Source organism: Pinus tabuliformis, chromosome 1_1 (assembly GCF_031772625.1).
Source record: "Pinus tabuliformis cultivar Carrire ecotype Pingquan chromosome 1_1, CPIR1, whole genome shotgun sequence".
Lineage (NCBI taxonomy): Eukaryota > Viridiplantae > Streptophyta > Pinopsida > Pinales > Pinaceae > Pinus > Pinus tabuliformis.
Window position 1 is genome coordinate 28,614,718 of NC_142297.1, and position 24,222 is coordinate 28,638,939.

The 24,222-nt window shown below is 40.1% G+C and overlaps 1 pseudogene; it reads right to left on the minus strand.

Annotated features, from left to right (window-relative positions):
* The window catches only part of LOC149211434 (cation/H(+) antiporter 19 pseudogene), a 61,745-nt pseudogene that overhangs the window by 13,360 nt on the left and 24,163 nt on the right, over positions 1–24,222 (minus strand).

Consider the following 24,222-nt stretch of genomic DNA (forward strand, 5'->3'; position numbering starts at 1 on the left):
CAGCCAGCCACCTCAAAGGAGCAGGGTCAAGGGCAAGCCCCTCCACTAAAAACAGAGGCACCATAGATTCCAGCGTTGCAAACTCCTCTTAATGAGGACAGAGGCAAGAAGCGGGATAGGGAAGAAACTACACCTGCTAGTGGCTCAACACAGCAACCCGAAACCAAAAGACAAAGAGTTGATCCTCAAGTTGATGACGAAATAAGTGAAGAAGTCATAGAAATCCTAAGGAGAGAGAGAAACTAGCCAGCATACACCTACTAGCTCATTCCAGCAAGCACAAGAGAGGCAACATGGTATGGAGGTGTCCTCCTCAAGGCAGCAAAGTGCGCAGCAAGGTGCATAATCATCTGGCATCAAAGGAACCTTTATGGAAATCAAGGCCCAAAATGAGTTGCTAAGAGTACAGCTGTATGACCAATTCCTCAAGACAACACCCTCCAAATAGTAGAGATTGATGGCAGCCTATGATCTTAAGGAGGAAAAGATGATTCTCAGTCATTTTAAGCCTAAGGTGCCACAGCCACAGACAGCTGCAGATTACATAAAGACAAACCTGGAGGTCCTTGCCAAGGACATACACCCGATGGATCAAATAGAGCTACACAAGCAAACAGGCGAAATGGTCTATGCCACCCTAGCAAACAAGGTTATGCTGGCCCATCAATTGAAGGAATCATTGAAAAATACAAACACTCAATTGGATTTGGAGAGAATGTCTTCCTCGGCCAAAGATAACAGAATAAAGACATTGGAGGAAATCATTGTGGAACTAGGACATGATCCTAAGAAGGATGCCAAAGGCATCCAGGCCCTCATAAAGAAAAAAGAGGAAGATATTATTGCACTCAAAAAACAGATAAGGCTACCTACAACCATGCACCCACAAACTGCAAAACTGGTACAAGAAAAAGAAAGTGAAGATACAATGGATTTGCTGATCAGGATGAACCAAAGAATAATCCAAATGGAGCAAGAATTGGAGAAGGCATTGCAAGGCAAGCAGGGAGAGTCGACCTCCCAGCCACTAATAACAGCTCCAACAGTTGCCACTCTTCCTCCCACACAAGCAGCAGCAATCCCTCCTCTTATCCCAGCATCCACAACAACTACATCAACTACAGATGCTACAGCAGCAGCAACAACAACAACAGCCCCAGAATCTAGCATGAGTATGGAAGAAATGATGAAAGCAGTCAAAGAGCTAGAAGTTCAGGTGACAGAGGTGAAAGAGACCAAAAAAAAGTTGACCAAGCTATAGCCAAGCTATGACAAGTCCAAGATGACAGTGGCTGAGAAACAAAGGGAAATAAAGGCCCTGAATGATAAAATAAAAGCCTTAGAGAAGGAGCTTACCTTGGATAAAACTCTAGCTGAAATCAAGAAGATTTTGTGGGCCAAAATTGGCCAGTCAATCACTGACCAATGGTGATCAATTCAGGCCATACATGAACAAATAGAATTGATAGGCCTAGCTCAATTTGAGACTCAAAGGGCTAGAACAGCATTGGGAACTATGCCTGAGCAGGCTAATAGAATGATTCACTTCCTGAACACTCATACCAAAGAGGAGTTGGCAGCATTAAAAATCGGTAGCAGGACAGATACTATTCTGATAGCAAAAAGGGTGCTGACCCTGAGGAGTTTTGTGCAGACCCTAGAAAGAAAGTGCCAGGAAATGCAAGCAGACATAGATGATTTCAAGCTAAAGCTAGCAACATTGCAGAGAAGAGGATTACCCAGTTTATTAACCAGCACTGGAAGGCTATTATCCTATGAACACTATATTAACAGAGTAAATAATTATGTGTCCAATCAAATTACAGCATCCTCAAGTACCTCAGAAGAAACAGGGCCTCCCTCTGGACAGAGTCTTTATGACAAGCTAGAAAATCTGTTCTACATTGAACATGAGATAAATCACCTGTTTGAGGTTCAGCCCAACTATTATAGATACACTGAAGCTGATGAAACACTCGTAAAGATACAAAGACATCAGCTGCCTACAGAGGATTGGTGGCAGGCAATGCTGGAAATTCTACCCAGGTAATTTGATTTCTGTTCCTTTCTTTTTGATCAGCTACAGGTCAGCAAATGTGGGCACATGGGTCACCTATCAAAGAGTAAAAAACAACAGAAAAAGAGAGTCATTCTATGACTGCGGTTCATTAATGCAAAAACAAAGCACTGATGACAAGGCCAGGCAGCTAAACAGCAACACAGCTACGCAGCAAGACAGCACACACAAGCACACAGAGTAAAGACGCGGCTCCAGCCGTCTCACTCAGTGTAAAAAGTCAAAAATCTCTGACAAATGGGAGAGCTAGCTCACCAACAGTTACTGCAGCATTTATTTATCTCATTCACTTCTTTTGAAGAGTTGGTGAAGAAAGTTATTGCATGAAGACTTATCTACAAGATATTTTGTATATCATTTTTGTATAAATACCTCCCCATAGAATGTATTTGGGGTTGGTGATTTTCTCTCTGGACTGCGCTGTAAATTCTGAGACCCTTTAAATACAAATGGCTGTTGAATTTCACTGTTTCTGGACCGTCTGAAGGTGGATTTGATGTTCTGGGACCTGCTACAGAATTCCTGTGTCTTTCTATGGATCAATAAGTTATTCTAAACTGTGTTTTGTGCTTTCTGTGTTTGAAAATTTCATATATGTTTCATAATCTTAGTGACAGAGAAAAAGAATAGCCCAGAATTTGTTTAAATACACTCTGTGTTCAATCTCTGCTATTAACTATGTTTTCTTCAGAGTTAGTCATAAATAGGAATTCTTAGTTGCTCCTATTTCCACTGATTCTTTCATTTTGAACACTGCTTAGGAATTCTTAACTGCTCCTAGATAATATTCAAGCACCTTCCCTCTGCCAGCATAATGAAAGATTCTTTATTGCCTTTCATTCCCTGACCCATTCCATCAATTTCCAGATTTTAAAATTTTTCCTAAATCGATTATCTTGCTCTGTAGCATTGCCTTTTATCAAAGAAAACACTCTCAGCTGTCCATTTTCATTGACTCCATTGCCCAATGGAATAAACTGTTTTACACTTGCACCACAGCTCTGTTTGAAATCACCATCCAAAAAATTTAAAACCAAACCCTGTTCATCATAACTAGCCTAAAATATCTCAAAACAAAGTTAAATTATAAAGAGAGAGCCCTCTCTGATTGTAGATGGGCTAGAATCTGCAACCCAAAGATTGGTCTGTGGTTACCTCGGCCGTATTCCCTTTGAGGAGCTTAGGGAACAACCTGAGTGATAACATCATTGGCGACTCCACTGGGGAATTGAATGACTGTTTGTTAATGTTGTTTATTTTCTAAAACTGCAGATGGAGCCTGAAGTCAGCCAGGGAGCCTCTGAAACTGTTCTTGCTTTGCATTTACAGGAGTAAGTAAAAGCTGCTTCAGTCAATCTCCAGCCTAGTTTTAGTCTTAAAACAGCTGTCTCAAAGGTTGGATCAGTTTCCTTGTTTCAACACATCTGAAGGAAATTCAAGCTCCTATTTTTCATAACCTTCCTTCAAAACATTGTAAAATGTTGCATCCTTTCAAGATATTTCCTGATAATACCAAAAATAAGATTTAGAAGCTGGCTCCAAAGAAGAAAACTCGGTACACTAGGTCGAATACTGATCCAAATCCTCCAGCTGATTCTGACAATCCAAACTTGATCCTAAGACATTTAGGAATCAAGAAAAATAAGAAAATTCTGCTGACATAGACCTTGAAACAGATCAGCAGAATGTTATCCAAACTCCTACTAAAGCATCAGTCCGTCCTCACTCTACTGCTGCTTCCCCTAGTTCTTCATCCACCTCTCAAAGCACCTCGTCCACTCCTCCATCCGCTCTACATATTTCCACTCCTTCCCCTGCTGTTCCAGCTGTCCCACTCCTTCCCGTTGTCCCATTTATCCCTGTAAATATGGCTAACAGATATGCTCCCTTACAGTTACCTGGAAATCCAGGGGCTATGCCCCAAGATTCTCAAAGTAAAATCACTTACTTTGATGGTACAGGTACCTATACAGCCCAACAACATACAAAGAAAATGCAAGATTATTTTGAGAACTATGAAATCGATGATAATGATGTGAGAATGAGGATTTTTGTACAAAGTCTAACCGGAGATGTAAGGATTTGGTTTAGAGCACTCGCTGCAAATTCTATAGCTAATCCCGAAGCCCTTTACCAATCATTCTTAAACAGATGGGAGTAAAAGAAGGATCCTTTACACATATTGACCGAATATGAAAACTTGAGAAGGGGCCCCCAAGAAACCATCCAAGACTATTGTGTCAGGTTCAATAATGTCTACAATGCTATTCCTCAGAACCTTAGACCTCCACCTGATTTAGCCTTGATCAAATTCCCTGATGGATTTGACTTCGACATGGCATAGCAGCTGAGAGAAAGAGCCCCTCCAAGCTTAGCAGACATGCAAAATATAGCTATTAGTGTGGAGGCAAATCTGATTGCTAAACGAAATAGGGCAAAAGCTGAAAGAAGAACGACTTTCAAAGAAGAGCCGTCTGATTTTGAGCAAAAATTAGATGCCATCATTAAAGGCATGGATAGATTGGGTGATAGAGTGGAAACCATTGAAAGGAAATCATCCTGGGAAGGGCAGCCAAGTAACACAGTAAGGAACCCAAATTTTAGAAAAAACCAAAGTCCAAATGTTGGAAGGGCTGGCCCGGATCAGAACATCAGACTTCCATTTCAAGAGAACTATGCCGAAGCCTCAACATCTAGTGAACCAACAGAGGACCCTCACATTAACTTAATGGGTTTAGACAGTGAACAATAAGTCTTTCTAACCCAAGTAGACCAAGAAGCTCATAATGTCAATCAATTTCAAACTAAGTCAGGAGAGTCATTTGACTATAGAGAAGGTTATGATGCAGCTGTGTATGAGGTCCATAAACAGTACAAACTAAGAAGTATAAACAGTGGACGTTCATGAACCCAGCAAACAAAAGGACTCCAAGCTACCCAGAAAGGCTAAAATCAGTGACACTCCTAAACAAATTCTCCCTAAACCAGCTCCCAGCCTAAACAGCACAACTGTTGAAGATATTTCAGACTCACAGCCATCAAATAATCAACCAGATTCCTCCTCTTTTCTAAAATAAAATGCAAACAGATCTGCTGAAAATAATTTCAAAACAGATTTAGTTCGGACCAACACTCATGATGAAGAGAAGGTCACTCAAAATTCGGCTGAAAAAGAAAAGTTAGTTGTCCATAACACAAGAATTCAAATGGAAAAACCTTTTAACTTAGAAACAGAAATAGGCAAGCTGAAAATAGTCATTCCTCTATCTGAATTGGCTAAACATGAAGTTTACAGACAACAAATCAATAGGTCACTACAAATTCCGGAGAATAGGGATGCAGTCAATGTTTTAGATGACCAACCAGAATTGATTTTTGGTCCGGAAGTAAATCGTAAATCGGTAGATGGAGGAGTTCCTCCATTCTATGTTAGCCTAAACATTCATGACAAAGTGCTACATAATGCAATGTTTGATTCAGGAGCTTCCCACAACCTAATGCCCAAGTCTATGATGGAAAGACTAGACCTGGATATAACAAGGCCCTACAAAGACTTGTTCTCATTTGATTCCAGCCAGGTCAGGTGTCTAGGCCTAATTAAAGACCTTTGTGTATCTTTAGTCCAATATCCAGCTAAAACAATCTTGATGGATGTGGTGGTAGCTGATATTCCACCTAAGTACGGTATGTTTTTGTCCAGATCTTGGGGTGCAAAGCTCCAAGGGTCATTGCAACTAGACATGTCCTACGCCACTATTTCAGTCTTTGGACAGCCAAAGAGATTATACCAGGAAACATTGATGAAATATGTGGTTAGCAGTCAGGACAAACCCCAAAACTTCCCCATCTATTCTATGCATTCCGATATGGATTCATTCATTTTATTCAATGCTGACATATGTCCTAAAGCTGATGTCAAAATCCTGAAAACAGCACAAACAGAAAGCATAAATGAACAATCTATTGCCCAAGATCAAAAAAGTTTTGATGTGATTGATACAACAAAGCAAAATGACATATCATATGAGTTACAAGAGCCAAACCTTCCCACTCAACAAACTTCCAAAACTACTAAGGCTAGTCTTAACCAAGAAATCTTATGGTACTTAGAGTTTGATGGGTCTGTGAACAAATTAGGAGCAGGGGCAGGGATTTGGATACACAACATGCAAAATGACCATGCTGAAGGTCATGCATATAGGTTAAATTTCAGATGCACAAACAACATGGCCGAGTACGAAGCCCTTTTGTTAGGACTCAAACTGATCAAAGGTCTAGGGGCAACCAAGGTTTCAATTCTAGGGGATTCAGATTTGATTATCCAACAAATGAAGGGAAATTTTGTTACCAATGATCTGAGGTTGAGAGCTTACAGAGGGGCAGCCATTGAAATACTTAACACATTCTCAGAATCTCAACTCACCAAAATTCCAAGAAAGCACAATTTACATGCACATAGTTTGGAAACTTTTGCCAGCACTTGCAAGCTTCCTTTTGAGCCCAATCACCACTTTACTGCCGAAATCGAACACAGACCTGTTGTACCAGATAATGTCAAAAATTGGCAGGTCTTTGAAAATGATACACAGATCAACAATTTCCTCACTTTGAAAGAGGAATTCTCAAGTATAAACATTGATACTAGCACCATTGATGATCAACAGCAAGTAGACAGAAGTGAGCAAAGTATATCAGCTGAAACAGCAAATCTAATTTTGCATCCAACAACCTTTGACTGTAAAAATTTACAAGAGCTGAAACAAACAAGTTTTAATCAAATAGTTGAGGAAGAATCTGAAAAAATTGATCTGAAAGATAATTTTCTGCCCACAGGCTTAACTCCTTTAGAGGATATATTTGATTCAAACGACATTCCTAGAAAGCCAAAAATGCAACCACTAAATGCAGAAATTGAGGACTGCAACATTGGGACCACAGAAAATCCCAAAATGGTAAAACTGTCCAAGACATTGCCACCTGATAAAAAGCTGAAATACATTGAGTTGTTTAAAGAGTTCCAAGATGTCTTTGCTTGGAGTTATGAGGACCTAAAGTCCTATGACACTTCTGTCATTCAACACACCATGCCCTTGAAACCAAATCAAAAGCCTTTCAAACATAAATTAAGAAGAATCAATCATGTGCTCCTTCCCTTGATTGAGAAGGAAGTTAAAAGGATGTATGAGGCTGGAATTATTGCACCCATAAGATTCTCTGAATGGGTATCTAACTTAGTGCCTACTAGGAAGAAAACGGGAGAGATAAGACTGTGTGTTGACTTAGGAAATTTGAACAAAGTCTCTCTCAAAGACCATTACCCTTTACCAAAAATGGATCATATCTTACAAAGGGTAGTAGGGGCTTCTAGGATCTCATTATTAGATGGATTCTCATGATTCAATCAGATTTTGGTCCACCCGGATGATCAAGACAAAACTGCCTTTACAACACCTTGGGGAACCTTCAAATATGTCAAAATGCCTTTTGGACTCAAAAATGCAGGGACCACATTTCAAAGAGCAATGGACATAGCCTTTGCAAAAGAGATCCATGATTTCTTAGTCATATACCTTGATGATCTCACTGTTTTTTCAAAATCAGACCAAGAACATTTAGAGCATCTGAGACAAGTGTTCCTAATTTGCAGAAAATATGGCATATAATTGAACTCTAAGAAATCACTGTTTGGCCTAGAAGAAGGCAAACTCCTAGGTCACATAATTTCAAAAGATGGCATTAGAATTGACCCGGACAGAATTCAAGCTATTATCCAAGTCCCTCATCCAAGAAACATCAAAGAACTACACGCCTTTCTAGGTAAGATCAATTTCCTAAGGAGATTCATTCCCAATTTGGCCGAGCTAATAAGACTGTTGAATAATATGTTGAAGAAAGATTCTAAATTCAAATGGACCATAGAAGCTAAGCAAGCCTTTGAGGACAGCAAAACAGCCCTAACAAAAACACCAGTCCTCACAAGCCCCAAGTTTGATAGAGATTTCATGATCTTTTCCTTTGCCTCTGAACATACTATTGCTGCTGTCCTATTACAAAAAGATGACCAAGGGTGTGAGAAACCCATTGCTTTTTTCAGCAAAGCCCTCAGAGATGCTCCACTAAAATATCAGATCATCGAAAAACAAACTTATGCCCTTGTAAAGGCCATCAAGGATTTCAGAATTTATATCTTGTACTCACATGTGATAGCTTATGTCCCTAATGCTGTGGTTAAGGACATTTTGACTCAAGAAGGGATCGAAGGTAAAAGGGGCAAATGGATAGCCAACATTCTAGAGTATGACATTGAAATCAAACCTACAAAACTGATCAAAGGACAAGGACTAGCCAAGCTGATGACTGAAACTAATTTTCAAGCTCTTGACATAAATGAACTGGATAACGAACAGGAGATGGCGACTTCACAGATCAATCAAGCCTTTTTACAATCACCTTGGTATGCTAACATGTTTTTTATTGTTAAACCTGCAAGCTCCTCCAGGGTTATCCAGGACTAAAAAGAGATTCTTAAAAATGAAAGCAACAAAGTTTTGTATCATAGATGATGTGTTGTATTGGAAAAATCATGAAGGTATTTTTCTTAATTGCCTAACATTGGATGAAACTAACAAAGTACTTAAGAAATTTCATGCAAGGGACTGTGGAGGATACTTGTATTGGAAGTCAACAGCTGATAAGATTTTAAGAGCTGGTTTTTATTGGCCCTCCCTGTTTGCTGATGTGAAAAAATTTGTAGCTTCTTGCCATAAGTGCCAGATTTTTGAAGGCAAGAAAAAGTTGTTGCCCTTACCCCTCAAACCCATTTCAACTGAAAGGCCATTTCAACAATGGGGTTTAGACTTCATTGGGGAAATCCACCCTTCATCCTCTGGCTAGCATAGATGGATTTTGACAGCCACAGATTACTTTACCAAGTGGATAGAGGCCATCCCTTGTAGGCAAGCCAATGACTCAATCATCATGCAATTCTTAGAGACCAATATTCTTTCTAGATTTGGCTGTCCGGAAAAGATAATAACAGACAATGTTGCTGCCTTCAAATCCAAAAGAATGATCAGTTTTTGCCACAAATACCACATTACCTTGGGTCACTCCACAGCCTATTACCCTTAAGGTAATGGCCTTGCAGAATCCTCCAACAAAAGCCTCATCAACATCATCAAAAAGGTCCTGGAAGAGAATAAAAAGAATTGGCATAAGAAGCTTGTAAATGCACTATGGGCAGATAGGTTGACCACTAAAAGATCTATTGGAACCAGCCCATATGAATTGGTTTATGGCATGGAGGCAAGATTCCCTTCATCTTTGGGGATCACAGTGATAAAGTTGTTGCAAGAAATACAACAGAGCCTAATGATATTCAGAGAAGGATCAATCAAACAATTCACTTGCAGCAGACAAGAGAGGAAGTATATCAGAGAAGTCAAGTTCTACAAGAAAAGCTAAAAAAGATGTTTGAAAAAAGAACCAAAGCATAGGATTTCTTCATTGGGGACAAAGTTTTAAAGTGGGATTCTAGAAGAGAGGATAAAGGGAAGCATGGAAAATTTGATTTCCTTTGGAAATGACCATTTGTCATTCAGGCAGTACAAGGTAACAACACTTATTTTCTGAAGAGTTTGGATGGCACAGAAGCTGAGGATGGGCATATCAATGGGTGAATGCTCAAGCATTATTTTGATCCTGTCTGTTGAAAAAATCAGCACTGTATTTTGTACATATTACTGTTTATTTTCTGCACTTTATTTTACAGCAATAAGATAAGGAATATGAAGCAGATTTTGAGGAAAAGGCTAAAGACTGTGTTACCTTTGGTATTACATCTTGAGTCCAGCAAAAGGAGTGAAAAAGAACAGTGGGGATCTGCAAATTAATGACAAACAGTCAAACAGAGACAGAGCCGTAATTTTTTCAATCAGCTTGTGGGAAAAATATACATATTGCAGTGATACGGTTTTGTTTAGTTACAGCAGAAGCAAATTTCAGATTGCAGCAACAGCTGAACACAAGGCAATCTGACCTGCTGTTCTTGGCTTTTCATCTGGAAAAGCCATCCCCAAGTGGAGCCACTGTTAGGTTCCTATACTAATAGGTTTCATTTTTCATGATTGACTGTGGAAGTGCCAAATATGTTCATCTTTCCATGTTGCAAAGGTTCCATATTTCCAAGAAATGAAGAAAATTTAAAAAATGAAAAGAGGGTATGCCCTAAAAAAAAATCAAAGGGCAGGAAGAATGAATTGGCCAGAAAAAATGATAGAAATGAACCCCAACTAAAAGGCCAGGAAAGTGTGCTAGCTCAAATGCCACTACTGTTCCATTTTTGAAGAGTTGCATTGTATGCAATCAGTGATTTAGTCACATTTGATGGATGGTCCAACACCTCAATCTAGCCCAGTCCATATTTGAATTTACTGTTGTAGAATAGAGAATAAAGATCTGTCCAAACAGTTCAAGCTTGGCAGATGACTAGATAGGTAGTGAAACAAAGGAGCCCAACTGCTTAATCTAGGCCCTTGGAAGAGATAAGGGTAGATTTAGATAGGAGGGCAGCCAAAAGAAAAGAGGAAAATCAGGGTTTGCTAGTCCAAATGCACCCAATCAAAAGGAAGAAAAAATACTAGGTGTAGGCTGGGTAAGCAATTTGAGGTTGCAGAAACAAGGTTATGATCACTTTTTGTCTTGTCAAGAAAGGCTCATCTCACCAATGACTTTGGTACCATGGCAGTTGTTTGGTTGCAGAATAATGGAAGCATGACTAACTCCCCCTTTCATTCCCCTAGAAATCACTTACTGACATCCCCTCAAGGACCTTGGGATCTGCCCAATAGTCCTGTTTCACTTCATTCTAGGAGAAATACTAAGTTAAACTTTGAGTTTACTTAGTGAAAAGAAGCCACATTTCTTATGTAAAAATCATCATTCCACACTTCTTTCATTTCTTATGTCTAAGTTTCACTCCACAAACTTAGCATTTATCCATGTTGTTTCATTCCACAAGGTCATATTAACCTCTAACTCTATTATTTAGCTCCCTCAAACATTTCCCTATCCCTATTCTACAAAAAACTATATAAAAACCCTAAAAAATACTAAATACCCCCACCCCTTGGCACTATAGCCATATAAACTAAAGTTTGAGAAACATTGGTTCATTTGGAACCTATGTTTAACCCTTCCGCGTCCAATTACTTGGGATTAATTTAACATTTGGTTAAATTAATAACTATATTAACCCCCCACACATAAACCGTACCATATTACACTCCACGCTCATATATTTCGGGTTTGGTTTGATATTTGATTAAAAAAATAAATTATATCCCCAGCGCCGAACACACAACCCATATAACCTATGTTTTATACCCCGCATATATTACAAAACTTTTAAATATGCGCGGGCCCCTGTCATTTCCAAAACCCCGCAACTTTAAACGTCCTGACCGTTGTACGATCCAGGACCTTAAATCTAACGGTGGGCGGCGATATCGGAGCCGCCGATCTGCCGGAGATTAGCGTCCGGGGGATTGGCGGTATTGCTGTCGTACCCCCGCCACGCGTCAACCTCCCGGCGTGATCGGAGGCCACCCTCACAATACCGCCCCGTGCCAAAAGTGGTGCGGGGAAAACCGGAAACCGCCCTCCACATGTCCGGTGACATCAGGTCCTCGTCACCCTATGACGTCACGACACGTCGACCCGCCGCTGCCCTATACCGCTGCCATGTCATCCGCTGACATCAGCGCCCCGCCACCATGTCACATGCCACGTCTCCTTACGCGTCACATGCCACGTCACTTTCCGTACCCGCTACGCGCCAAAATACGTCATGCTAACGTCATCACCAAAAAGCCAAAAGCGCTAAAATGCCCAAAATACATTAAAAAGTCGTGAAAACGACTATTTTGTTCATTTTCTATTATGTGCTAGTGGAGCCGCTTGCATGTGTTTTTTCGATCAATCAGCTATCAACTTGCACAGTCCGTCACCCTGCGAATTGGACTCCATAGCTCGACCCCTCAGTTCAGCATTGCACCTGTCAGTCGCCCTCTGCACCATAAAAATAGGTATTTACCCTTTATTTACCCATAAACCCTATTTTTCCGCAGTTCTCCATTGAAATCGATTGAACATCTGCAATTTCACACTACTGATCAGGAGCTCAGGACCAAGTGTCGTAAAATGGTTAAAAATCAAAGTGCTCAGAACTGATTTAAACCTGAACGACCGGATAAAGCTCGTCTTCCTGATTCTTTTGCCGCAAACAGTTCGAAAAACGGTCGCCGTATGAGAAAGTTATGCCAAAAACAAAATCGCCCAATAACCCTTAATTTTTGAATATTTTTCAAAAAAATATATATATTAAAAAAAGATTATTCCGCAGAATATTCTTTGGAATATTCCATTTGGGCAGCCAATCACAGGCTGCCACGTGGCAGGTCTAGAGGCTGCCACGTGGCCCAAGATGACGTCAGCAAGCATGTATGGGCGCATTTCAAAATTGTTGGACGGATGGAGGATCGAACCCGTGACCTCCTTCCCACAAGCCAAACGCCTTACCAACGCACCAATGGAATCAGATTTGACTTGTTGGCAGAGTTAAATATATTAAAAGGTTGTATTGCGTTTGGGCCGGGCACCGAAGGGGGCCAGCCCCTAAGGGCCATCCCCCATACCACGTGACCTCAGGCCAAGAACCAGGCGCCAGGATTTAACCGTTGGCACGGAATCCCATGCAAACAGCCAACCCGAAATTTGCGGTCACATGCAGAGTTAAACTGCAGTTAGCCAGCGGTTATGGCAGATTTAGCGGATCTGTTGGTGGTGGCGCCAAATTTGGCGGCCGCCCCATATTTAGCGGGGTTATCTGGCAGTTAGCCAGTTTTAGCTGGAGTGATTTTAGGCCAAACTGGCAGTTGGGAGTAAATGGCCATAACTTTGGCTAGGAAAGTCCGTTTTGGACAATTTGTTTTTTGATTTTGGGTCTCTTCGACCTTCTGAAGCCATTGGCATAGGTTTCACAGCCATCTGAGGTCATTTGCAGGTGTTTTTTCTTTGTGGAAGTTCCAGGAGCCACTAGGGCCAAATTAGTTTGGGAGCTGCATTGGGAATTGTGCAGCCAATGAATGTGGAACGAAGGTCATTCCTGAAGTTTTCCAACATTCTGAATCCATTTCTTCAGCTCGTTTTTCCTATTGAGGCATTTTTTTCACTGTTTAGCTTCAGGGAAGCTTTCAGGGCCACTAGGGCCATTTCAGTGCTTGAGCTGTTTGGGGGCTATGTTCATCCATTTTTGGTGATTCAAAAGCCTATGTCTGCTATTTTCGACCTTCTAAGTCTAATGGCAAAGGTTTTAGAACCAATTGAGGTCATCTTCACCTCAAAATTCTCCATTCAAGTTTAAAGGGCCACTAGAGCCAATTGTGGAAAGTATTGTATAAGGTACAAATTCATTGTTTAGTGTTTGGGAAAGAGCATGTTTAGCTAATTCCTATCTTCTAATTCTGTATTTACAGTCGAATCTGTCTTTCGAGACCCTCATATTCTTGTATTAGCCTTTGTAGCATTTTTAATACAAGAGGACAAGCCTAGTTTGAGAGGTTTGGTCCAGCAGATGTAGCCCAGAGGGGGTGAACTGCTTTATCATTTTGATATATTTATTTGCTGAAGATGATATGATAAACAAAACTGATATAAAATTTTAAACATCAAATATATATAACTTGCATACACACATAATCACCTATTCAGCTGCAGAAAGTTATTTGTCTTATTCCGCAAGACCTTAAACTTCAAGTATGTGTATGTCAAAGACTTCTAAGTGTTTACTTTGTTATTTCTTTAGGCAGAGCCTGTAGAGGGCCAGGGAGCCTCTGGAACTCATCCTCTCTTTAGAGGTGACATGTCCAGTGAATGCCCCTACAGTCTATCTCTGTATAAGAAATAAGAACTTTTCACATTTTCAGAGGTCACTTGGAGTGTATAACTCACATTTGAAATTATGGGAAATGGATACCTTGCACCCTTAAACAAGTACATTCCATTTTCAGATCAAGATGGTATCAGAGCACTAGGTTTGCTTGACTGACATCACTAGCTTGATTGTGTAGCTTGAAAGGTGTCTTAAGCAGTGTTGAAGATTGACTGCTTTATTATTCTGCAAACTACTTGTTGTTTGAGTTTGTTGAAGCTCTTTTGTTCATTTTTATAATGACAACTTCCATAAGTGAGTTCTCAAAATCATCCTCCTTCACAAGATTTTTTGATGAAGGCTTGAAGCAAGAATTTTTCATCATGATGAATATGGTGAGAGAAATGTATGAGGATGAAAGAAAGAGCTCTAGACTTCAAGAGCAGTTGAATTCCATGAGGGAAGAGAAGCAGTTGCTTTCTGACCAATTGCAGGAAATGGAAAGCCAACTTCATATTGCAAACATGAATCTGGAAAGGATGCATGAATTGGAGACACAACTCCTTGTTGCCAAAGAAGCCTTAGCCAAGTATCAACTTGAAGAAGAGGTAAACAATTCTAGTTTGTCTTCAAATTCTTATAAGAATGTTTATGTTGGTTCTTTTGAGAAACATACCAGAGGCATAGGGTCCAAGTTGATGTCCAAAATGGGATATGAAGGAAAAGGATTGGGCAAACATGCACAGGGTATAGTTGAGCCAATAATGGTTGGGGTAAGGCCTAATAATTTGGGTCTTGGCTATGGACAAGCTTATGGAGAATGTTCCAAAGCAACCATGAAGGCAATTGAAACAGTTCTTAGAAGGAGTTTCATTTCAGGTTCTCTATCTCAATGTCGTAAAGGTTGTATCCTTGAGGAATGCAATAGTTTGAAACATGCTTTGCAGGAAGAAGGTGTGCATAAGCATGCACTTGAACAAGAAAGTGGTGAAAGCTCTAAAACCATTGAAGGGATTGATGGTGTTCCAAAAGGAGCTTCTTCTTCATTTGATTCACCTCCTCATGAAGGTAATGAAGGTGAAAGAGAAAGGTATAAATCTGATTTCAATCATATTTCTTTTGATCGTGTAAAGCATGGAAAATTTCCACATAAGCATTGGAAAAGAATTGCCTGTTCTTTTTGTGGTTTGTTTAACCATAATGTTTCTAGATGTTGGAAAAGAATGGCAACATACAGGAAACTTTTGAAGGAAATGAGGCAAGAAACCAAAGTTCCATTAAACAATGCAAATCATGCTGTCAAGAAGATGAACATGTGTTGCACTTATTGCCATAAGCAAAGACATACTGCTGAAAGGTGTTGGACTATGAATCCAACAATGCTTCCACGAAAGTTGAAGAAATTGGAGAAAGAGTATGGCAAGAATGGGAAGGAAGTTTCCATCATTGATATGTGTCAGGATGATACACATGTTGATATCGATGTGCAGTTAAAGGAAGCGCCTTTGAAATGGATTGGTAAGAAATGGTTAGAATTCTTATCCAATTAAAGTTGCATGTCTTTTGATTGAATTCATTTCTTGGTTAAGGGAATGCAAGTTGCAGGATGGAGAAGTTGAGTATGAAACGCACTCTATCGTAATGAAAGTTATATTCATTTCAGCTTTGAAAGTACATGTACATGTGATTGAGGATCTTGTACTTATGATTGTATTTAAGAGAAAGTTGAAGGATAAACTGCATGCATGAGAATGATATGCATGAGCACAGGGATCATGATGATTTCCTTGTATTTTAAACATGTATGTGTGATTAACTTGAAGGGTTGATTACTTTGTTTTTAACCATGCATGTAATGTAATATTGACTTGGAAAAAGTTAATTTGATCTCCAAGATTGTAAAGAGGAGAAATGATGAAGTGTTTCATCTTTGTAAAAGCCTTCTCATTTGGGAGGCAGCTCTTCTTCTGGAGCGGAGGTGCCATGGATGGGCATCGTGACAATTGATAAGGCTGAACGGAAGAGGATATTTCTGTTCCTCAAGTGTTGTACAGTTTAGTTCAGAGATTCAGTAAGCTTTTGGGGACCAAAAGCCTTCTCATTTGGGAGGTGTGATCAGGAGCTCGGGACCAAGTGTCGTAAAATGGTCAAAAATCAAAGTGCTTAGAACTGATTTGAACCTGAATGACCGGATAGAGCTCATCTTCCTGATTCCGGCGTCGCAAACGATTCGAAAAACGGTCTCCATATGAGAAAGTTATGTCAAAAACAAAATCGCCCAATAACCCTTAATTTTTGAATATTTTTCAAAAAAAAAAAAAATATTAAAAAAAGAATATTCTGCAGAATATTCTTTGAAATATTCCATTTGGGCAGCCAATCACAGGCTGTCATGTGGCAGGTCTGGAGGTCGCCACGTGGCCCAAGATGACGTCAGCAAGCATGTATGGGCGGATTTCAAAATTGTTGGACGGATGGAGGATCGAACCCGCGACCTCCTTCCCACAAGTCAAACGCCTTACCAACGCACCAATGGGATCGGATTTGACTTGTTGGCGGAGTAAAATATATTAAAAGGTTGTATTGCATTTGGGCGGGGCACCGAAGGGGGCCAGCCCCCATACCACGTGACCTCAGGCCAAGAACCAGGCGCCAGGACTTAACCGTTGGCACGGAATCCCATGCAAACAGCCAACCCGGAATTTGCGGTCACATGCGGAGTTAAACTGCAGTTAGCCGGCGGTTATGGCAGATTTAGCGGATCTGTTGGCGGTGGCGCCAAATTTGGCGGCCGCCCCATATTTAGCGGGGTTATCTGGCAGTTAGCCAATTTTAGCTGGAGTGATTTTAGGCCAAACTGGCAGTTGGGAGTAAATGGCCATAACTTTGGCTAGGAAAGTCCGTTTTGGACGATTTTTTTTTTTTTGGGTCTCTTCGACCTTCTGAAGCCATTGGCACAGGTTTCACAGCCATCTGAGGTCATTTGTAGGTGTTTTTTGCTTCGTGGAAGTTCCAGGAGCCATAGGGCCAAATCAGTTTGGGAGCTGCATTGGGAATTGTGCAGCCAGTGAATGTGGAACGAAGGTCATTCCTAAATTTTTCCAGCATTCTGAATCCATTTCTTCAGCTCGTTTTTCCTGTTGAGTCATTCTTTTCACTGTTTAGCTTCAGGGAAGCTTTCAGGGCCACTAGGACCATTTCAGTGCTTGAGCTGTTTGGGGGCTATGTTCATCCATTTTTGGTGATTCAAAAGCCTATGTCTGCTATTTTCGACCTTCTGAGTCTAATGGCAGAGGTTTCAGAACCAATTGAGGTCATCTTCACCTCAAAATTCTCCATTCAAGTTTAAAGGGCCACTAGAGCCAATTGGGGAAAGTACTGTATAAGGTACAAATTCATTGTTTAGTGTTTGGGAAAGAGCATGTTTAGCTAATTCCTATCTTCTGATTCTGTATTTACAGTCAGATCTGTCTTTCGAGACCCTCATATTCTTGTATTAGCCTTTGCAGCATTTTTAATACAATAGGACAAGCCTTGTTTGAGAGGTTTGGTCCAGCAGATGTAGCCCAGAGGGGGTGAACTGCTTTATCATTTTGATGTATTTATTTGCTGAAGATGATATGCTAAACAAAACTGATATAAAGTTTTAAACAGCAAATATATATAACTTGCATACACACATAATCACCTATTCAGCTGCAGAAAGTTATTTGTCTTATTTCGCAAGACCTTAAACTTCAAGTATGTGTATGTCAAAGACTTCTAAGTGTTTACTTTGTTATTTCTTTAGGCAGAGCCTGTAGAGGGCTAGGGAGCCTCTGGAACTCATCCTCTCTTTAGAGGTGACATGTCCAGTGAATGCCCCTACAGTCTATCTCTGTATAAGAAATAAGAACTTTTCACATTTTCAGAGGTCACTTGGAGTGTATAACTCACATTTGAAATTATGGGAAATGGATACCTTGCACCCTTAAACAAGTACATTCCATTTTCAGATCAACTACATGCACTCCAGCCCCTGAAATTCCACTTGTAAACTCACTAGTTGACCCCCTGTTCAAGAGTAACCCGGCAAATTTTCCCTCCTCTGCAAATTCACTAAGTAAAACGCATTTTAAGCTCATTTCTGCCGGCAGAGTCTCCAAGCTGCCTATCAGCTAAGTGCATTGGTCAACTTTCTCTGCCAAGTGTCCCTTTTCTCTGTATAAACCAGTCCCCTAAGTTGCCTCTGCACAATGTGTTCTTCCTGAGAATTTTTACCCGGTGAATCCGTTTCATATCGAAATTCAATCCACAGATTCCTTGGGAAGAGTTTCATGATCCTTGTTCTATTGTCAGTAGTTGTACTCAAGCTAAGTTTCAGGTCATAGACACTCAGAATTCCAGAATGGCCACTCCAGCAGCCTTAAGCATCACTCCTCTCAATGCACCTCACAAGGAACTTGAGGCATTGCCTTTAGTTGATAGGGACCACTTAATTCAAGATTTGGTTGGGGACAGAAATCACTTGCAGACCTTCTGTCAGCTGAGAAACAGTTACCTGAATAACAGTGATACTTATGGCATTTGGGAATCAGACTTGCCCATCTACTTCCTCCCTTCTGTCAATGTTTTCCCAGAAATTATTCGCCTCTGCTGTGAAAACTATGACCCAAATCAAAGAGCAGTCAAGTCTCCATCTGGGAGCATCCTCTTTCAAATAACTCCTGACTCCATCAACCAAATGTTAAACTTCAAGCAAACTCAGCTCCTGGTCCCTCTCTCTATGAAATTCCTGCTTGATGAAGGTCCTAAACTCTCCATCTCTGAGATAACCTGAATTGCCCAAGTATTCATGAGAGCAGATCGCCAGCCTACAGGGCCACCTCCTTTTCTCTATATAGATTTCAATGAAGTGGGAAAATTACTAGTTGATATGATATCCTATGTACTAAGTTTCAAAACAAGTGAGCACATTGATGTAACTATATTGGTCTTGTTATCTGCATTGAGCCCAGGACAGCCCCCTGCTGTCAAGTACAATTACACCAAATTCATCTCCAATAAGATACATGACCAACTAGTGAAACTGGATAGGGAAGGAGTCTTCAAATACTCATCTTACATTTATCATCTATTCATGTATTATCAGCCACACAGTTTTCAATGCCCCGTCAAAAGATTGGACTCCAAAGGAGAAAAGAGGTCTGTGATTTTCTGGACCTCAGTCTTTCATGAAGTCAAGAACTCCCCCTACTCTTACTATGAGTTTATTGACCTGATTGTCTATCCAGTCTCTTGTCTCCTAATGAGAACTCCTCCTGCCAGGCTATCTTATGACATGCAGAAAATATTGCAGCTTTCAAAAAACTATAAAATAGGTGACTGGTACTTTTACCAAGATCACACTGTCATTAGGATATATGGCTGTGAGCTCTGTCCCTACAAGCTGCCAAGATATGTACCAATGAGACTGTTTGCCTTGGAGTATTACAGGCAACTCATCAATTCAAATTTAACTCATTTTCACAGTGCCAAGAAAAAGGCTCGCCTGAAATTCAAAGACCAACTAGGCCCCTTTCTCATGAACAAAAAAGAAGGGTGGCAAGAGGCTGATAAATTATTGACTGAAAAATTCAAATTAAAAAGGAGTTTTTGGTGGGTCCCTTATGACCCAGATGGCTTTATCAATGCCAGAAAAAAATATAGGCTATCAGCCTATGAACATTGCAGAATCCCACATATTGAACAATATGCAAACCAAGATGAGTGGCTGCAAGGGACACTAGTTGAAGAGCTCACCCAAGAAGAAAGAATGGAGAAAAATATGAAAGATTTGGAAAAAATTCTTGACTTGGATTCTGTTAAGCAGGTGATATTCAAACTGCCACAACAAGTTGGAAAAGGCTTATCAACTGCTGCAGATCCACAAGCTGCCCAAGAAAGGTCTACACCAGCAACAGGTACATCAAAAGGCAAGGAGCCAATGGAGGCATAACATGAAACAATGACAGAACAGCCAGCCAACTCAAAGGAGCAGGGTTAAGGGCATACCCCTCCACTACAAACAGAGGCACCACAGATTCCAGCGTTGCAAACTTCTCTTAATGAGGAGAGAGGCAAGAAGCGGGATAGGGAAGAAACTACACCTGCTAGTGGCTCAACACAGCAGCCCGAACCCAAAAGACAAAGAGTTGATCCTCAAGTTGAGGAGGAAATAAGTGAAGAAGTCATAGAAAGCCCAAGGAAAGAGAGAGAAACTAGCCAGCATACACCTACTAGCTCATTCCAGCAAGAGCAAGAGAGGCAACATGGTATGGAGGTGTCCTCCTCAAGGCAGCAAAGTGCGCAGCAAGGTGCACAATCATCTGGCATCAAAGGAACCTTTATGGAAATCAAGGCCCAAAATGAGTTGCTAAGAGTACAGTTGTATGACCAATTCCTCAAGACAACACCCTCCAAACAGTAGAGATTGATGGCAGCCTATGATCTTAAGGAGGAAAAGATGATTCTCAGTCATTTCAAGCCTAAGGTACCACAGCCACAGAGAGCTGCAGATTACATAAAGACAAACCTGGAGGTCCTTGCCAAGGACATACACCCGATGGATCAAATAGAGCTACACAAGCAAACAGGTGAAATGGTCTATGCCACCCTAGCAGACAAGGCTATGTTGGCCCATCAATTGAAGGAATCATTGAAAAATACAAACACTCAATTGGATTTGGAGAGAATGTCTTCCTCGGCCAAAGATAACAGAATAAAGACATTGGAGGAAATCATTGTGGAACTAGGACATGATCCTAAGAAGGATACCAAAGGCATCCAGGCCCTCATAAAGAAAAAAGAGGAAGATATTGCTGCACTCAAAAAATAGATAAGGCTACCTACAACCATGCACCCACAAACTGCAGAACTGGTACAAGAAAAAGAAGGTGAAGATAAAATGGATTTGCTAATGAGGATGAACCAAAGAATAATCCAAATGGAGCAAGAATTGGAGAAGGCATTGCAAGGCAAGCAGGGAGAGTCGACCTCCCAGCCACTAATAATAGCTCCAACAGTTGCCACTCTTCCTCCCACACAAGCAGCAACAATCCCTCCTCTTATCCCAGCATCCACAACAACTACATCAACTACAGATGCTACAGCAGCAGCAGCAACAACAGCAGCCCCAGAATCTAGCATGAGTATGGAAGAAATGATGAAAGCAGTCAAAGAGCTAGAAGTTCAGGTGACAGAGGTGAAAGAGACCAAAGAAAAGTTAACCAAGCTAGAGGCAAGCTATGACAAGTCCAAGATGACAGTTGCTGAGAGACAAAGGGAAATAAAGGCCCTGAATGATAAAATAAAAGCCTTAGAGAAGGAGCTTACCTTGGATAAAACTCTAGCTGAAATCAAGAAGATTTTGTGGGCCAAAATTGGCCAGTCAATCACTGACCAATGGCGATCAATTCAAGCCATACATGAACAAATAGAATTGATAGGCCTAGCTCAATTTGAGACTCAAAGGGCTAAAACAACATTGGGAATTATGCCTGAGCAGGCTAATAGAATGATTCACTTCCTGAACACTCATACCAAAGAGGAGTTGGCAGCATTAAAAATCGGTAGTAGGACAGATACTATTCTGACAGCAAAAAGGGTGCTGACCCTGAGGAGTTTTGTGCAGACCCTAGAAAGAAAGTGCCAGGAAATGCAAGCAGACATAGATGATTTCAAGCTAAAGCTGGCAACATTGCAGAGCAGAGGTTTACCCAGTTTATTAACCAGCGCTGGAAGGTTGTTATCCTGTGAACACTATATTAACAAAGTAAATAATTATGTGTCCAATCAAATTACAGCATCCTCAAGTACCTCAGAAGAAACAGGGCCTCCCTCTGGACAGAGTCTTTATGACAAGCTAGAAAATCTGTTCTACATTGAACATGAGATAAATCACCTGTTTGAGGTTCAGCCCAACTATTATAGATACACTGAAGCTGATGAAACACTCGTAAAGATACAAAGACATCAGCTGCCTACAGAGGATTGGTGGCAGGAAATGCTGGAAATTTTACCCAGGTAATTCGATTTTTGTTCCTTTCTTTTTGATCAGCTACAGGTCAACAAATGTGGGCACACGGGTCACCTATCAAAGAGTAAAAAACAGCAGAAAAAGAGAGTCATACTATGACTGTGGTTCATTAATGCAAAAACAAAGCACTGATGACAAGGTCGGGCAGCAAACAGCAACACAGCTACGCAGCAAGACAGCACACACAGGCACACAGAGTAAAGACGCAGCTCCAGCTGTCTCACTCAGTCTAAAAAGTCAAAAATCTCTGACAAATGGGACAGCTAGCTCACCAACAGTTACTGCAGCATTTATTTATCTCATTACTTCTTTTGAAGAGTTGGTGAAGAAAGTCATTGCATGAAGACTTATCTACAAGATATTTTGTATATCATTTTTGTATAAATACCTCCCCATAGAATGTATTTGGGGTTGGTGATTTTCTCTCTAGACTGCACTGTAAATTCTGAGACTCTTTAAATACAAATTGCTGTTGAATTTCATTGTTTCTGGACCGTCTGAAGGTGGATTTGATGTTCTGGGACCTACTACAGAATTCCTGTGTCTTTCTATGGATCAATAAGTTATTCTAAACTGTGTTTTGTGCTTTCTGTGTTTGCAAATTTCATATATGTTTCATAATCTTAGTGACAGAGAAAAAGAATAGCCCAGAATTTGTTTAAATACACTCTGTGTTCAATCTCTGCTATTAACTATGTTTTCTTCAGAGTTAGTCATAAATAGGAATTCTTAGTTGCTCCTATTTCCACTGATTCTTTCATTTTGAACACTACTTAGGAATTCTTAACTGCTCCTAGATAATATTCAAGCACCTTCCCTCTGCCAGCATAATGAAATATTCTTGACTGCCTTTCATTCCCTGACCCATTCCATCAATTTCCAGATTTTAAAATTTTTCCTAGATCGATTATCTTGCTCTGTAGCATTGCCTTTTATCAAAGAAAACACTCTCAGCTGTCCATTTTCATTGACTCCATTGCCCAATGGAATAAACTATTTTACACTTGCACCACAGCTCTGTTTGAAATCACCATCCAACAAATTTAAAACCAAACCCTGTTCATCATAACTAGCCTAAAATATCTCAAAACAAAGTTAAATTATAAAGAGAGAACCCTCTATGGTTGTAGATGGGATAGAATCTGCAACCCAAAGATTGGTTTGTGGTTACCTCGGCCGTATTCCCTTTGAGGAGCTTAGGGAAAAACCTGAGTGATAACAGATACATTGGTAAGTTCCTTAAGGAATAGACAATGGATATGAGGTTTAATCAAGAATTTCCAATTAAGGTCAAGATTGACCTTAGTTAATTGGTCAATTCTTTTAACAATTTCAATCATTTCTTCAAACCATTTTTTTACAATTTCTCCACATCTAGTAGTGAATCATATGGACAACTAGATATCAAACTTGATTCAAGTAAAGATTCTATAACAGACTCTACTAACGTTATAAAAATCATGTGTATCACTGACCATCTTCTTTACCAAACGAATCTTGACTTTCTAGATTTTGAAAATAATAGGCTTCTGCATTTCATCAATTTCAGGAAAATCAGATTTCTTTCCCTCGATGTTGTTATTCCATTTCAATAGTATTTTTAAGTCTCATTTGGAAACATCATAGTAGGTATCCATCTCAATTAATTCATCAGTTAACGCATCTTCCATCTTGCACTATGATTGTATCAAACTCAGCTTATCACATAAAATATTTTGTTTTTTTGGAGCCGAAAATTAAGTTGATAAGCTTGTTTCAATTTGGCTAAATGAGGGGTTCTAGCATGCATTTGTTCTATATTCTACTGTAAATATTTCACCTATCCATATTTTACCTTCATATTTTTTGCATCATGGATTTGGTGTGTATTAAATTGTCTTTGCAACTCTGTCAATTTGATATCCCTTTTATTTAGTTTTGCATGTAATTGTGGTTTCAATTGTTCCCTTTCTTTTAAAAATTCTTGCTCCATGGAAGCTATTTTTTCATTCTTTTACTTTACTAATGCATGTACCTCTACTGCTTTTTCAATAGTTGTAGAGGCATAGGTACCTATAAACTAAGTCAATTTACCAAGTTCATCACTAGGGGTGGTCGATGATCCTTACCAAAGAACTTCAAGAGAAGTAGCGTGAGGAGATTTTTCTAAGACCAATTCTT